A 16,523-nucleotide genomic window follows, 5' to 3' on the forward strand; every position below is an offset into this window, starting at 1 on the left:
AAGTGATTCTCCTGCCTCAGCATCCTGAGTAGCTGGGATTACAGCTACACACCAGATAAGTTTTGTATTTTTAGTAGAGACAGGGTTTTGCCATGTTGGCCAGGCTGGTCTGGAACTCCTAGCCTCAAGTGATCCACTTGCTTCAGCCTCCCAAAATGCTGGGATTACAGGCGTGAGCCACTGTGCCCTGCCTAAAATTTAGATTTATTGAGACTAATCAGGGCTTCACAAGAATGTAACCATCTACCTCACTGCATATCTCCCTCCCTTCCTCCCCCACCTCCCACTCCTTGCTCTTTCTCCTTTAAATACCAGAGTGCACACAAAGCCCCCTTTGGAGAAAAGCAGAGATCACAGATGCTCCTCCGATTTCTGTTTTTCCAGGGTGCATCCTCAACCTTGGCAAAATAAACCTCTAATGGCCTCAGTCACTTTTTGGTTAACAATTGGAATGCTGTTAACTGGGGCTGGAGAATCCATTTCCAGAAGAAGTCACTCACATGGCTGGAAAGCTCCTGCTGGCGATGGCAGATCCTCTCCATGTGGGCCTCTCCACGGGAGGCTGGAGCCTCTGCACAACATGGCAGTTGGCTTCACCTGAAGGGAGTGATCTGAGAGACAGAACATCACCTGAAACAGATTTGGATTGAAAATAATAAATAAATCAATATTTAAATTTTTTTTTAAAAGACAGAAAACATCTGGCAGAAACTATCCTTTTTATGATCAGCCTCAGACATCACATACCATCATTCTATTAATTTAAAGCAAGTCCCTAAGTTCAGCCCACGTTTTATGAAAGGGAGAGCTTCACCTTTTGAAGGAAGGAGTATCAGAGAACCTGTGAATATGTTACAGGACCCCACACTTACCCAAAGTCAGTGGTTTCCTCACTATAGTCCCTTCTGTGGACACCAGAAATATGTTACAGGAAAGCGGTCCCAGCACAGACCCCAAGAGACAGTTCTCAGATCTTGCGCAAGAAAGAATTCAGGGTGAGTCTGCAGCGCAAAGTAAAAGCAAGTTTATTAAGAAAGTAAAGTGGTCAAAGGATAGCTACTCCATAGACAGAGTAGGACATTCCTGAAAGTAAGAAGAGGAACACATCCCCACTAGGTACAATGCTTGTATATATGGGAAGATGTGCTCTAAGGGTTTGTGATAGAGGATTAATTTTCTTAATGACTATATTTTGCAAGAATCGATATTATTATCTTTAAAGCAAAATTAGGAATGCCTGTGTTCTCCAGACATCAGGATATCTGGACACTCCCAAGTCTGGGTCTGTTAGTAAACATTATTAATTTGTTCCCTTAACCGTAAACATCTAGAGGCTCGGAATGCCAAACTTTCTGAGGATGCAGCCCAGCAGGTCCCAGTCTCATTTTCCAGACCTTACTCAAAATGGAGTCGCTCTGATTCAAACGCCTCTGACAGATATATTTTTAAACCAACACAGGACTAATTAGTCTTTCTTGGGTCAAGTGTTTTCCTTTAAAACAATCAACTGTGACCAAAGGCAGGGTTATACTATAACAATGGCTGCTCCCTCTACAATCTTGCAGATTTGGGTGGAAAAAAAGATTTCTAGAAAGGGGGATGCACAAGCAGAGAAAAAGAACTCTTTTCCTCCAGCTCCAGAAAGAAAAATCCCAGAGGAGGATTCTGATGGGCTCAGCTTGCATCATATGCCTCTTCCAAGAGCCATCAATCACTGCGGTCAGGGGCAGGAAGCAATGCTGAAATATGAGAATGCAGGAGGGGTTCCAGGTGGTCACTCATGATCATCTCACTGTGTGACTTCAAACCATGCCACTTAATCTTTTTATGTCTTAGTCTCAGCATCTGCTAAATAGAGATTAGAAAGCCCTGTACATAGAGTTGTTATGACTATTAAATTAGATGATATCTGTGAAGCATAATGTCTAGCTACAAAAAAAAAAGCCTATTAAGATTCTTAAGTACTTAAAATTCATCTCAAAATGGCATTTATTTTTATTTTACTTTATTTTGTGTGTGTGTGATGGAGTCTCGCACTGTCACCCAGACTGGAGTGCAGTGCCACAATCTCGGCTCACTGCAACCTCCATCTCCCACATTCAACCAATTCTCCTGCCTCAGCCTCCCTAGTAGCTGGGATTACAGGCACCCGCCACCACGACCAGCTAATTTTGTGCGTGTGTATTTTTAGTAGAGATGGGGTTTCACCATGTTGGCCAGGCTGGTCTCGAACTCCTGACCTTGTGATCCGCCCACCTCAGCCTCTCAAAGTGCTGGAATTACAGGCGTGAACCACTGTGCCTGGCCTATTTTTATTTTTTTATTTTATTTTTTGAGAAGTGTCTCTCTGTCGCCCAGGCTGGAGTGCAGTGGCGCAATCTCAGCTCACTGCAACCTCTGCCTCCCAGGTTCAAGCCATCCTCCTGCCTCAGCCTCCTGAGTAGCTGGGACTACAGGTGCACATCACCACGCCTGGCTAATTTTTGTAATTATTTTTATTATTATTATTTTTTTGAGACAGAGTCTCACTCTGTCACCCAGGCTGGAGTGCAGTGGCACGATTTCAGCTCACTGCAACCTCCAACTCCGGGGTTCAAGTGATTCTCCTGCCTCAGCCTCCTGAGTAGCTGGGATTACAGGCACATGCCACGATGCCTGATTAATTTTTGTATTTTTAGTAGAGACAGGGTTTCACCATGTTGGCCAGGCTGGTCACGAACTCCTGACCTCAAAAGATTTGCCCACCTCAGCCTCCCAAAGTGCTGGGATTACAGGTGTGAGCCACCGCACCTGGCCACAAATTGGCATTTTTTTTAAAGCAATTTATAATTGGAAAGTCTCAGGGCTCACTCTTCACTTCTAATTCTCATAATCCTTACTTTCTCATTGTGGCTGACTTCATCCACAAACAGGCTTTCCTCGGGAGAACAAAATAGCTGCAGTAGCTCCAGGTCTCATGTTTGAAACCTATGGAATCTACGGACATGAATTGCCTTTCTCCCTACTCACAAGGAAGAGTCTTGACATTCACTCAGATTGGCTGACTTCAATCACCTGTCCACTTCTGAATCAATCACTCTTCCAGGGGAGGGGGTTTGGGGGCACAGAAATGGAATGCTGATTGGCTTAAACCAATCACAATCCACCCATGATAACTGAGGATGGAGTCAATCTCCCAGGAGCACAAGGGATACAAGAGAGGGATGATATGAAAATCAGGTCATATAAGGAAAGAGGGTAAGAGAGGGTGGGTGCTGTAGGCCAGAGTCAGCTGGCCTGCCAAACCCAGCCTGCTATTGTAAATAAAGTTTCATTGGAACATAGCCACAGTCATTCATCTATACATTGTCTATAGCTGCTTTTGTGGTACAATGACAGGATTAAATAGTTGCAACAGAGACCATATGGCTGCAAAGTCAAAAATGTTTACTATCGGGGCCTTTACAGAAAAAAGGTTGCGGATCCCTGCATGTAGGCAAGCATACCATTTCCACTGCAGTCGTATTCAAAACACATTTTCTTCCCTCCTCCCAGTCCTTCTCTGTTGAGATACATCATGACATATCAGCAGAGCAGACATCTATCGGCAGAAGAATCCTCCCAGGGTCCATCAACTTCTACCCCATTGCCAACGAGTAAACACACAGCCTGTGGAATCACATCAGGCAGAGAACTGGTTTGAGAAGAGATTTTGTGGCTGCTGGAGCGTACGGGCTCTGTCTCCATTACCCATCATGGAACTTCACCATCAAAGATCAATGAGGTGCAGCCTAGATGATGCTGGCAAGCCAGGGGCTGTGGATCCCAATTTTTCCTCCATGATAAATGGGGAGCAATCTCCAGGAGCTCTAGCCTGGAAGACAGCCCTAGTTAAATTACTTTATCGCCCAGCTGAGAGATGGCCAGCTTGGAGGAGATGTACTCAAGCAGCATGCTAACTAGACTCAGCATCAGCACATAGACCCCTCCTCAGAGCAGCACACTCCTCCCTCCTCTTTCCCACCAAAGAGCAGAAGAATTCCACCCTGACATTGGCTTATGGAAGCTGCTCTCCCTGACACTTCCATTGTAAATAAGATCAGAGGTCCATGTAGTTCCCACTCACTTCATATGCATATATCTGAGATCACTGCTTTCAAGCTTGCCAAGTGGCAGAGAACTTGTACATCATGGAGTCCTTGCAGACACTCAAAATGCTGGTATATCATGCTTAAAAGAAACTTCTAGTGCAGAGACCAAGTGCACAGGCATTAGAGATAGGCAGAACAGGATTTAGATCCCAGCTCTGCAACTTACCATGGGCAAGTGTCTTCATTCAAGATCCTTCAGAAACTTACTTTAAGACAAGGGTTCGAGTGCACATAGTTGATTTAGAAAGTGACCTCAGGAAGCACCACAGGGGAGTGGGGAAGAGGAGGAAGGAATAAAGGGTGTGTATCGAGGAAGCTATCACTGGAGCTGAATTCTGCTGGAGAACCAATGTTAAATACTGCCTCAATGGTAACTCATCCAAGCAGCAAGGGAACTGGGGTATTAATACTCCAACTCCCATATGTTATTATTTAAGGGATGCTGCCAGAGGCATTAACCCCCTTGCACTTCTGGCCTATTATGTGTGGGGGATCTGGTGGCCAAAGAGAGCCCTTGGGCAAAGTGCTGCCAATGCTAGGAGATGGAAGTTCTGCCCGTGGACTCAGAAATGGTAAAACCCAATGGTGTAGGAGTGGGGCTTGAAGGGGCATCAACAACATATGCTACAGCAAGCAACCTAATCTCTCTGACTCAAGTTTCCTCATCTGCAAAATGTAAATTACTCATAGCAAATAATACCTACTATCATGGGGTTGCTTTGAAGGGTAAAGTCAATACTGCAAGTTAAAATATTCAGCACAGTGTGTGGCACTAGTAAACAGCTAATAAATAATAGTTATGTTTACAAAACATCACCTGCAAAATGAAATGTGTAATAAATGCCATGCTCATTTTTCAATCAACTCTGTGCCCCCAACCTACGGAGCTGGCAAGAAATCAATCTCCCTGTTTTGAGGCGGTCCTTCCACCTCCCTAAGGTCACATTAGAATCTGAGAGGTTTAACTTGGGGCCAGAAAACAAAAGATAAGCTCTGGCCTTCGGTTCCCCATGACCTTACTGGTGAGTTTATAATCCAGCTCTGCAGAATCTGTTAAGTTTGGCCACAGGAATCTTTGTGGAGGCTGGGGGGCCCAGTACCCAGGGTCCAGCTTCTTTCAGCGTACCCCAGCCATTCCACACCTCCCCATCCTGACCACCAGCTGGGGTCCAGCCACCTCCCCAGGATCCCATGAGAGAGTGGACTGAGGCATTTGCAGATCTCCTACCCCACTGGTGTTGAGGGATCTCCCTCCTCGCTCATTGTTTCTGCCTCTTCCCCACTCCTCAAAGTCACTCATCTCCCTATCTTTTGAGCCATAAGCCAAGGGCTGCAAGCTGAAGGGCAAACAGAATGGTTCAAGTTCCCTGAGATTACGGAGCGCCTTCTTGGAACTGGGCTCTGCAGCTCCTGGCTGCCAGTATTATCTAGGATGTACATCACTGATCTTTGAATGGTAACATTCTGTGATGGGTAATGGAGTCAGAGCCTATGCACTCCTGCAGCAGCCCCGAAAGCTCTCATCTACCAGTCCTCTGTCTGATGTGAATCCACAGGCTTCATATTTAGGTCATTGGCTATGGAGTAGGTTTTGATGGACCCTGGGAGAATTCTTCTGCCTGCAGACAACTGCTCTTCTAGTATGTTGCAATGTTCTAACAAGACAGAATAGGAAAGAGTAAAAGAAACACTTATTGAGTACCACTTGTAGCAGACATTGCATGTCCACCTACCCAGCACTCCTCTTTCCCCTTCTTAACAATATGCAGTAGAGGAGAATTTATAAACAACTTCCATCCATTCTGAGTCTTTTCCTGTAACAAAACAAAATACAAAATTAATGGTGTTGCAATGAATTATCCTGTCACATAAAATTTTGTGCTAAATCAACTATCATATCAAATTGTAATATAAGCTAGTAGCAAGAGCCAATGATCTAATGAGAAAAGGATGAAAGAAAAAGCCAAAACTATAAATTCTATTCATTCAGGGTTTTGTTGGGGTATTTTTTCCATGAATTACAAAGAGACACGTTAATTTCTGAAGAATGTAAGCAGTAAGCAGAGAAGATATTCCATTCTAGAGACACACTCATGCTTTGAGAAACAGAGTTTATGTTATGTCTCTAGGAGTGGCCAGATGTCTGGCTTTTCAAAATGAACACAAATAGTTCCTTTTCCCAAGGGGATGAGAGAGTGACCCAGGAAAATATAACCTTGCCTCATCCCCAGCAAAGGTAACAAATGCATGGAAATTTAACACAGATAATTTGCTGCTATTTGGGGCTTTCACATAGCCCCAAATTTTACCTCATTTGTTACTATGCAAGACTGAAAGTTTCAGAAACTCAAACCAAACTGATTTAAGCCTAAAGGGGGATTTACTGGCTGGTATAACTTGAAAGTTCAGGTGCAGCTTGATCCAGGTGCTCAAAAGACAGAATCAAGATTTGGTTCTTCTCTCTTTTTTGTCTCTGTTGGCTTCACTCTCAAGTACGTGTTTCCCCCAGCATAACAAAATAAATGACAGCAGCTCCTGGCTTACATCCCACTAGCTCAGACCCTCAGCAGAAAAAGAATGCCTCTTTATCAGGATATCTCTCACGAGTCCTGGAATTCACTCTGATTGGATCGGCTGGAGTCATGTGCCTTCCCTGAACCTTGTTGTGGCTTGGGATGCAATAAGTCCTCTGACTGGCCAAAGCTAAAATCGTCAGAGGCGTGTGAACCAGAGCAACTCCATCTTAAATAGGACCTGGGTGAAATGAGGCTGAGACCTACTGGGCTGCATTCCCAGATGGTTAAGGCATTCTTAGTTACAGGATGTGATAGGAGGTCGGCACAAGATACAGCTCTTAAAGACATTGCTGATAAACCAGGTTGCAGTAAAGAAGCCGGCTATAACCCACCGAAACCAAGATGGCGACGAGAGTGACCTCTGGTCATCCTCACTGCTACACTCCCAGTGTGAAAGCCCCAAATGGCAGTTTACAAATGCCATGGCAACCACAGGCAGTTACCCTATATGGTCTAAAAAGGGGAGACAATAATCACCCACCCCTTGTTTAGCATATCATCAAGAAACAACCATAAAAATGGGCAATCAGCAGCCCTCAGGGCTGCTCTGTCTACAGAGCAGCCATTCTTTTATTCCTTTACTTTCCTAATAAACTTGCTTTCACTTTAATCTATGGACTCACTCTGAATTCTTTCTTATGCGAGATCCAAGAACCCTCTCTTGGGGTCTCTATTGGGACCCCTTTCCTATAACAAAATTGCCTACCCAGGGAGCCAGGAATGGGGCTAATCTACACCACATTAAGTCAGAGGTTGAGAAAGCTAGCTCAATACATCAGATAGATGATACCAGAAGAAGGGCCACACACAACTGATGCCCCTGCAGGATCCCCAGCTATCATCTGATTTTCAAAATGACCCCCAATGTGATTATTTGGGTTTTTTACTCTTTTTTCATCTCGAAGTTATATACGCACGTTGTAATAATTACCTCCATTATACAGACTAAGAAACCGAGGTTCAGAGAACCAAGTAACACCCAAGTTCTCCTAATTAAACAAGGAGGAGCTGGGACCCAAACTCTCCGTCTGTGTGACTCCAAAGTGAAGTCTGCCCAGGGTCTTTTCTGCAAACGTCCATTTACAGGCCAATGAGTTTTTTTCAGGATTGTTCAAAGTCTTCTACTGTATAGACAAACCAAAGATACCAGTGGCATTCCTGTCCCCTCACTCCCACATCCCAGGGCAAGCAAATTTCAGGAGCCCATTTGCAGCCCCTCTTGAAGAGGAACTGAAGACTGATTTAGTAAATCTGTGCTGAGCTAATGCATTTTTCTGGTTGACAACTTCACCGCTGCCACCAACCTCAGTGCTTTGCTGATGTCAGGCAAGAAACACAAAATATATTCTGCCCTGTCATTCTAGTCACCTCTTCCTGTCCAACCCACATCCTAAAAACAGGCAAACAGGATTGCCACAGTCAACTCAGTGTGATTGAAGGGCGTTTCAAGGCTTCATATCCAGAGTATAGCCTGAGGTCCCCTCTCTAGAGAACAGAGTGATAGAAGATATCAATAGCATTATGCTAGGGTGTCCCCTTCACCTAGAAAATCCACTTCTGAACGTTTACCCTAAAAAAAATAATCAGAGATGTGAACAATCATGGATATGCAGATATCTTCTGAAATATATGCTTAGAGTGCCCACAACAGTTTGCCCTGGGCACTTGTTAACAAGGGGCATTAGGCTGTGGTTCACACCTCCAATCCCAGCACTTTGGGAGGCCAAGGCAGACAGATCACCTGAGGTCGGGAGTTCAAGACCAGCCTGGCCAACATGGTGAAACCCTGTCTCTACTAAAAATACAAAAATTAACCGGCGTGGTGGCACACACCTGTAATCCCAGCCACTCGGGAGGCTGAGGCAGGAGGATCACTTGAACCCAGGAAGCAGAGGTTGCAATGAGCCGAGATCACGCCACTGCACTACAGCCTGGGCAATGGAGCAAGACTCCATCTCAAAAAAAAAAAAAAAAAAAGTTAGGGGGGCATTAGCTGGGCAAGTGGTGGGGGTGGGGCAGGATCTCTGCATTCCACTCACACCTGCAAAATCAGAATCTCCTAAGCTGTGGCATCCAGCCTCAGTTCAAGGCTGCAGTGAGCGATAATCACACCACTGCACTCCAGCCTGGGCAACAGAGCAAGACATCATCTCTAAAAAAAGAAAAAGTTAAAAAAAAAAAAAAAAGTAGGGGGGAAGGTGGGATCCCTGCATTCCACTCACACCTGTGACATCAGAATCTCCTAAGATGACTCCCAGTGATTCCTGCCTCCCGCTGTGTCCCTGGTATTCACACTCACCTTGTTATAGTCTCCTCCCACCTTGAACAGGCCTGGCCTCTGTAACTAATGCAATGGCATATTGCAGAAGTGACAGAGCGCCCTCTGAGGTTAAGTCATAAAAGCTTTGTCTTGCTTTCTCTTGGGTCACTCTTTGTGGGGGAAAGTCAGCCGCCATGTCATGAGGACACTCAAGCAACCCTATAGAGAATTCTGCATGTCCAGGAGCTGGATTCTGCCAACAGCCAGCACAGATCTTGTGAGAGAGCTGCCTTGGAAATGGATCCTCCAGCCCCAGTTGAGTCTGAACCACATCTTGACTCCTGAGAGACCTCAAGCCAGAAGCAACCAGCTAGGACACTCCCTAATTCCTGACTCTCAAAACCTCTGTGAGACAAATGAATAGTCATTGTTTCAAGCTGCTAGGTTTGGGGGTAATTCGTTATTAAGCAGTAGTTATTACACAGGGTGAGCCCAGGATCTACATGTTTACAAGCTCCTTGGGAAAGTCAGACACACTGAACCCACTGGAGGCCAAGGATGTCCCTGCACCATTGTTTAGATTCAGAAAGTAACATCGGTGCCCCCTAGGGGATTAGAAAAGCAAATTATAGTCTACCTGCAGGATGGCCAACAATGCACATAGGAGACAGCTAGTACCTACCTTATCTTTTTTTCAAAGGCTGCCAAGCATTTATGACATATTGAATACAAAATCAGTTCACATGCACAATGCATAATATAATCCTATTTTTGTTTCATATAGAGCATTATTATATAATCCCTCATGTCCCAGGCCTTAGCCTGAGATGTGTGTGATTATATAATAGTCTTTTACTCCTTGAAGAAGTTCTTGTCACTCCTAAATTATTAAGGTGCAAGCCCACAGCAGCCTAATGGCTTGGAATTAGCCCCAGCTATTTCTGAGGTTTCCACAGGAATCCTTTTACCTGAGCTCAGGAATGTGCCCACAGGTTCTTCTGGCGTTGACATCCTGCTGTGCCATTGCCCTGGTCTGCTGGGGCGCCTCCCACCCCCAGCCCAGGAGGCAGGATGGCTCACATTCACCCACGTGGGGATACAAGCCGTTACAAATATCCAAGTGAGACCAGGATGTAGTTGTTTCACACATATAATACATAAAAACAATCCCACTGTAAAAGCTGGCTTTAAAGGAGGGGAAAATAGAGGCAATCAAGCGTAATAGTTCAAGGTCTGACTCCACCTTTTACTTAAATCAGGCACGTTCGCCTCATGTCTTTACGGTCCCACTGCGCTGAACAATTCTAGGGCCACAATTCCTATTGTATTCCTTGTATAGAGCACCCCCTGGAGTCATGCCTTTATTTCCTCATCTGTAACATGGGGATTATAATCATAACTCATAGGGTCATTATTAGCATTGAGCAAGTGAATTCACGTAAAGCCCCTCAACAGTGCCTGGCCCAGAGTGGGCACTCAACAAATTTCACATCTTAATTACCACCATTATCATTCATATATACTCCATACATATAATTCCACTGCCCTCCCTAGAGGTAGCTCCATTTATTAAGTGGGCACACTTGTAGAATTTTTCTGTGCATTTACATACATAGATTTTGGCACTGATTTTTTTCTTGTATGAATAGGATTGTTCTCTATTCTCAGCCATATGTGTCAGAGAAGCTTCCATGTCAGTGTGCACAGATCGGCCTCACTCTAGTGCAAATATGCCAAGCTTTATCTAACAGTCCCCACTTGTCCAGTACTTTGCTTATTTCCAGTTTTATGCTATTGCACACAAGTTGCAAAGAACATTGCTACATGCTTCTTTGTCCATCACACTAGTATTTCTTTAGATGAGATTCCTAGAAGTGATAATTCTGGGGTAAAGATATTTGCATTTAAAATGTTGATAGATCCTCAGCCTGTCAGGTGCTACTACAGACAACAGAATAAGAGGAGAGATATAGTACCGTGAAAATTAATTTAAAATTATTGCTAAGAGTGGTTGCTAAGACTCAACATCCAAGCGCTTTACTTGGAACTTCCTGTGTAAACACTCACCCTGCACGGAGGATGTTCTGGGCAAATTGCCACACCTCCAAGTTCCCACCCAGCTCATCTGAACCAAGAGAAGTGGGGAATAAGCCTTCCTGTCTAGTAGACCAACAATACCCCCTGGAGAAACAAGGGAACATCTCTCCTCCAAAGGACATCCCACCATCACCCCGTAGTCCAAACAAGACAACCACGTAGGCCAGGAAGGCAAGTCCAAGTCTGCTCATTGGATTTGGTACACTACTACTGGGAGGGAGACCAAACTTGGAGACCAGGGTACTCCTTACCAGACGTGGCACTTCTCTCCAGCCTCAGGTGAGAGCAAGAGCAAGCTTGCATATCCCTTCTGCCACCATCTGGTCCTCAATCCTCAACTCCAGCAAGCAAATGCTTGGATGAGAATGCACACCCTGTCTCCCAAGAGCAAACAAGTGCGTTCAGGCCTGGGGCAGCCAAACTCTAAGTTTAGAAACAGATTTTGCTCCAACCCTGCAGGGGCATGTTCTACCAACACACACAGTTTGCTTTAGGTTCCCTTTAGAATACTTAACTGCTCCATCTGCAGCTTCAGTATTTGAGTTTTCAGGGCATCCCCAAGAACCGTGGATAGTTATTTTGCTTATTTTCTTCTCACCAAGTGCTCACACCCAGAATCAAGGGATGGTCCTGCCCAAAGGTAAACTCCAGTCCCCTTCCCAGAAAGCAGAAAATACACGTAACATTTTAAATGAGGGTTTTACAAGCTTTGGGGGAAAAATGTAGAAGCAGATTCTACTCCAGGAACCCTACTAAATATGCATTTATAATTTTGCATTCATTTAACAATATTTACCAAGCATTTGCTACATGCCAGACCTTCTTCAAGGTGCTGAGGACACAAGGGTAGGTAAAGCAAGTCAGGACACTACAGACAGTCCCCAACTTATGATGCTTTGATTTTTTCATTTTATGATGGTGAGAAAGCAACAGGCTTTCAGTACATTCCTTGACTCACAATGGGGTCACATCCATATTGTAAATCGAGAAGCATCTGCATAGGGATTAGATTCTAGTGTGAACATGCATAGAAAAAAAAGGCAAGAGAATATTTTTAAAGTGATAATGGTTATCTCTGAGGATTACGATAATAGAGATCTTAATTGTTTTTTATGTTTTGCGTTGTTTGAAATTTTTCCAACTGGAAAAAAACTCACGGTATAGATGAATATTTATAGTTACGGGACTATACTCACAAGATATTGCTAAGTGAAAAGAACTGGCTACAGAAGAATATACAAAGTATATTTTTTGTAAATATATATTTACACTGTGTGTGTATCTGTTGCGATGAGTCATCTTGACTAAAGGGATTATGGAGGAATGTGTTGTTCGATTCTCTGTGTCTTTCTGCGTTTTGCAAGTGGTATGAATTGAACACATATCACTTTTATAAAAAGGGGGAAAATGGGTCGGGCATGGTGGCTCACACCTTTAATCCCAGCACTTTGGGGGGCCAAACTGGGGAGATCGCTTGAGCCCAGAAGTTCAAGACCAGCCTGGGCAACATGGTGAGATCCTGTCTCTACAAAAAAATACCAAAAAAAAAAAAAAAATAGCCGGGCATGATGGTGCACATCTGTGGTCCCAGCTACCTGGGAGGCTGAGGTGGGAGGATGACCTGAGCCCGGGAGATCAAGCCTACAGTAAGCTCTGATCATACCACTGCACTCCAGGCTGGGTGACAGAGTGAGACTCTGTCTCCAAAAAAAAAAAGTCGGGGGAGTGGAGGGTGGGGAATGTCATTTAGCAATAGGAACTTCGACCTAGCCCTAAATTATTCTATCCCTTGGTCTACCAAAATACCTGAAAATTCTCCGTTAGAGTCAGTCATTTGGCTAAACGTTTCATTCCCAGAGGCTCCTGCTACACTACTTAAGAGGAATAACACACTGGTCTCTGTCACTTGCAAAATGGAAACGTGAACAGGGAATCCGAAAATGAACTGTCACTTTGGAGAGCAAGGAATCTGCCTGGCTCAGCAAGCCACGGACAGACACGGAAGGGCATGGGGAGTCCCAGTGGCGCATGAGGACTCTCTGCTCTGAAAGTGAGGAGGAGGAGACTGAAGAAAAATCAGATGAGACATGGGATAAGAAGGACCTCCATGCATGTCCCTCTCCCAACACCCAGCACCCGCTCTGCAGCCAAGGTCAGAGCTGTCGAAGAGTGATGAGCAACCTGTTTACTAAAAAGAAAGAAAAACCTACTTATAAGAGGTTTTTATCATAGTGAGCCGCTCTGCCTGAGTCTAAGAAATTATCAAGGGTGACATCACTCTCCACAGTCACAACCCCAGGACTCAACATCCCAGCAACACCCAAAGGACTCACCCACCCACCTCCTTGTCATTGCAGCAGCAGAACTGTCAACCCTAAAAATGAGGATGGTTACGTGAGGAAATATGACGATCACTCCTCTCCAAGCTGTCAGCTAGAATATGAGCCTGGACCTAGACTAGCTGCAGCAGGGACCATGTTTAACAAGGGGCACGGTTGACTGCTGGGACTGCTTTAATATTCAATCCAGACCTTTGATGATGAGTTATTCATTAATGACCAACTGCCTCAAGGCTCCTGTTTTATTGAAAGCTTTACAAACCATCCAAAAAATGAGATATTGAGCTAAACATTTCATTCTTCCTCATTTCATCATTCATCCAACATTTTTTGCAAATACTTACCAGGGGCTAGGGACTGGGGGGTTCAGGTATAAGATTCTTTTGGGCTTCAACATATCTGAGGACACCTTGAATTTTTATGAAAATGTGTATTAGATTTTCTTAATTATGGAAGTAACACATGCATTGCAATGTGCTAAACAACAAAGTAAAAAATCAATAATCTCCCCCACTCCATTCTAACTCCAACCCCTTGTAGTTAGCAATGTTAATAGATTGTTGTAGAGTTCCCTTCTCTGTGCCTTTTTAAAAAAATGTTCATCTATTTATTTATTTATTTTGAGACTTGATTATGAGACTGGCTAATTTTTGTATTTTTTGTAGAAACAGGGTTTTATCATGGTGCCCAAGCTGATCTCAAACTCCTGGGCTCAAGTGATCTGCCCACCTCAGCCTCCCAAAGTGCTAGGACTATAGGCATGAGCCACCACACCTGGCCCTCTATGTCTTTTTTTACTTACCAAAAAAAAAAATATATATATATATATATATAATATATATAAAATATATGAGAGAGAGAGAGAGAGAAACTATACACATGATTCTACAACTCATCTTTTTCACTTCATTGTGTATTAAGAATCTCCCTTCAGGGTGACACAGAGATTGAGCTTGTCCTTTTTCATAGCTGTGTGATATTCCACCAGTATGGCTATAATGTAATTTATTCAACAAGTCTCAGACTGATAGGATGTCTCCTAACATCCTATTTGGGGAGACTCATTAAACATCCTTGGACATCACTGTACTTTCATGGATGTCTAAAGAAAAGACTCACTCCCCAGGTGGGACAGCTGGGTATAGATATCTAACAGTGACAGAGGGTCCCTTTCTGCCCCAGCTCATGGGAAAATTTCCAGTGGCCCTGATCAGTTCCCCACTGGTTAGGGAACAAGATTACCCCTTCTCTCCCTCTCTCTATAAGGTGTCCAAGCCCCTCCCCTTCTCTTCATGGGTTGGAGAGTTGGCAGGATGGTTGGATGGTGGTTTGTTCACAAATGATGGGTCAGAAGCCAGGTGCCCTCCAGGGCAGCTCACTGCTCAGTCCCTGGCCCTTCTCCTCTGTGCTCACGATGGAAGCCCTCCCCATTCCCCTCCCTCTTCCCAAAGGCCTCCACACCATCCTTCCCGGCTCAGAATGGTCTTCCAGATCAATCTCCTTTTTCCCCAGCCCCAGTCTCATCACTTCTCAGAGACCAGGGATCGGGAGTGGGCAGAATGCATCTGCGTGCTTTCATCCTTGGCTCTGTGTCGGCACCATCTGGCGAAGGAGAGAAGGGTCCTCAGAACCAAGGTGGGGGAAGAAAGGCGGGGGAGAGCAGAGGAGGGGAAGGAAGGGGAGGGAAGGAAAGGGGAGGGGAGGGGAGGAGAGGAAGGGAAGGGAAAGACAGAGGAAGGAAGGGGAGGGGAAAGGAGGAGAGAGAGGGGAGGGGAATGATTAGGCAGCAAAGAGACCCTTCCCAATACAACCCTACCACATGCACTTCTTTGTCACTGCTTTCTACTCCCTGAACATTTATGGTGCATTAAGTCCAGCTCTCTTCAGCCCTTCCCTCTGCAAAGACACCAAGACCATGCACATTTCACAGTGAGGACACTGGAGCCAGGATGGGGGGTGGCAGGGGGAGGGGTGTGATTTAGCTGACACCACTCATCAAGTTGGTAGCAGAGAAGGGGCTACAACCCAGCTCTCTGACATCCCTTTATTGTGAGTCGAGGAAGGAGTGAGTCTCCATTGCAATCCGTTCCACCTGCCCTCCAGAATCCCAAGGAGCGATCCTATTAATCATCACAAGAAGGTTAATATGAAAATAGAATCAGGCCTAAATTGAGACAGACAAGTTCAAATCTGTCACCCTTAACCCAGTCCAATTCAATCTGTCAGCAAGTCCTGTTGGCTCTTCCTTCAAACTCTATTGAGAATTCAGTTTTTCCTTTCTACTCCGGTCACCTCTGTCCAAGGCACCAGGGTTCCTGCAGCCACCTCCTCTCTGCCTTCCCAGCTCCCATCTTGCCCCTCCACAGGTCTTTGCATGTAGCAGCTGGAGCCTTCCTCTTAAAATATAAACTGGATCGTGTCTTTCTCCCCAGCTTGGAGCCTCTAGCAAATGACTTCTGGCTGCACTTAAAATAAAACCTCCATTTCTCACCCTGGTCGATGAAGCAGGACACGATCTCTTCACGCTTCCAACCTCATCTCCTGGAGCAATCCCTCTCCTTCACTTACCCTGTTCCTCTTTCTGTCCCTGTGAAACTTAAGACTCTGGGCTGGACACAGCTATGGTCCCAGCACTTTGGGAGGCCAAGGCAGGAGAATCGCTTGAGGCCAGGAGTTCAAGAGCAGCCTGGGCAACATAACAAGACCCCATCTCTAAAAAAAAATTTTTTTAATGAGCCAGGTGTGGTTGCATGCATCTGTGGCCCAGCTACTCAGAAGGCTGAGGTGGGAGGATCACCTGAGCTCAGGAGTTCAAGGTTCCAGTGAGCTGACTGTGCCACTGCACTCCAGTTTGGGTGACAGAGTAAGACCCTGTCCCAAAACAGCAACAACAAAAACACCAAAACTCCCAGCTCTCTCCTGCTTTCCACAGCCTTTGCAATTGCCATTCCCACTCGCTGTGGAAATGGGCTCCTGGTGTCTGCACAGCCAGCTCCTTCTTCTCCTTCCCTCTCAACTCAGATGTCGCCTCTTTGGAGAGGCCTTACCACCATCAGGAATCATCTTGCTCACCTTTCTGCTTATTTGTTGATTGTCTATCTTCCCAGACTATGAGGCACAC

General features: G+C 45.1%; 1 long non-coding RNA gene across 4 annotated transcripts in view; it reads right to left on the reverse strand.

Moving 5' to 3' along the window:
* LOC103892127 (uncharacterized) overlaps positions 1-16,523 on the reverse strand; it is an 82,426-nt gene that overhangs the window by 15,067 nt on the left and 50,836 nt on the right. For 3 of the 4 annotated variants that reach the window (XR_008512131.2, XR_008512130.2, XR_008512132.2), the window contains 4 exons: positions 5,864-5,944; positions 3,486-3,648; positions 873-1,001; positions 501-630 (listed from right to left, as the gene is read on the reverse strand). This is a non-coding gene — a long non-coding RNA (uncharacterized LOC103892127). The remainder of the gene's footprint in view (positions 1-500; positions 631-872; positions 1,002-3,485; positions 3,649-5,863; positions 5,945-16,523) is intronic. The other variant, XR_010135824.1, reaches the window with a different exon arrangement.

Source organism: Pongo abelii, chromosome 10 (genome assembly GCF_028885655.2).
Source record: "Pongo abelii isolate AG06213 chromosome 10, NHGRI_mPonAbe1-v2.0_pri, whole genome shotgun sequence".
Lineage (NCBI taxonomy): Eukaryota > Metazoa > Chordata > Mammalia > Primates > Hominidae > Pongo > Pongo abelii.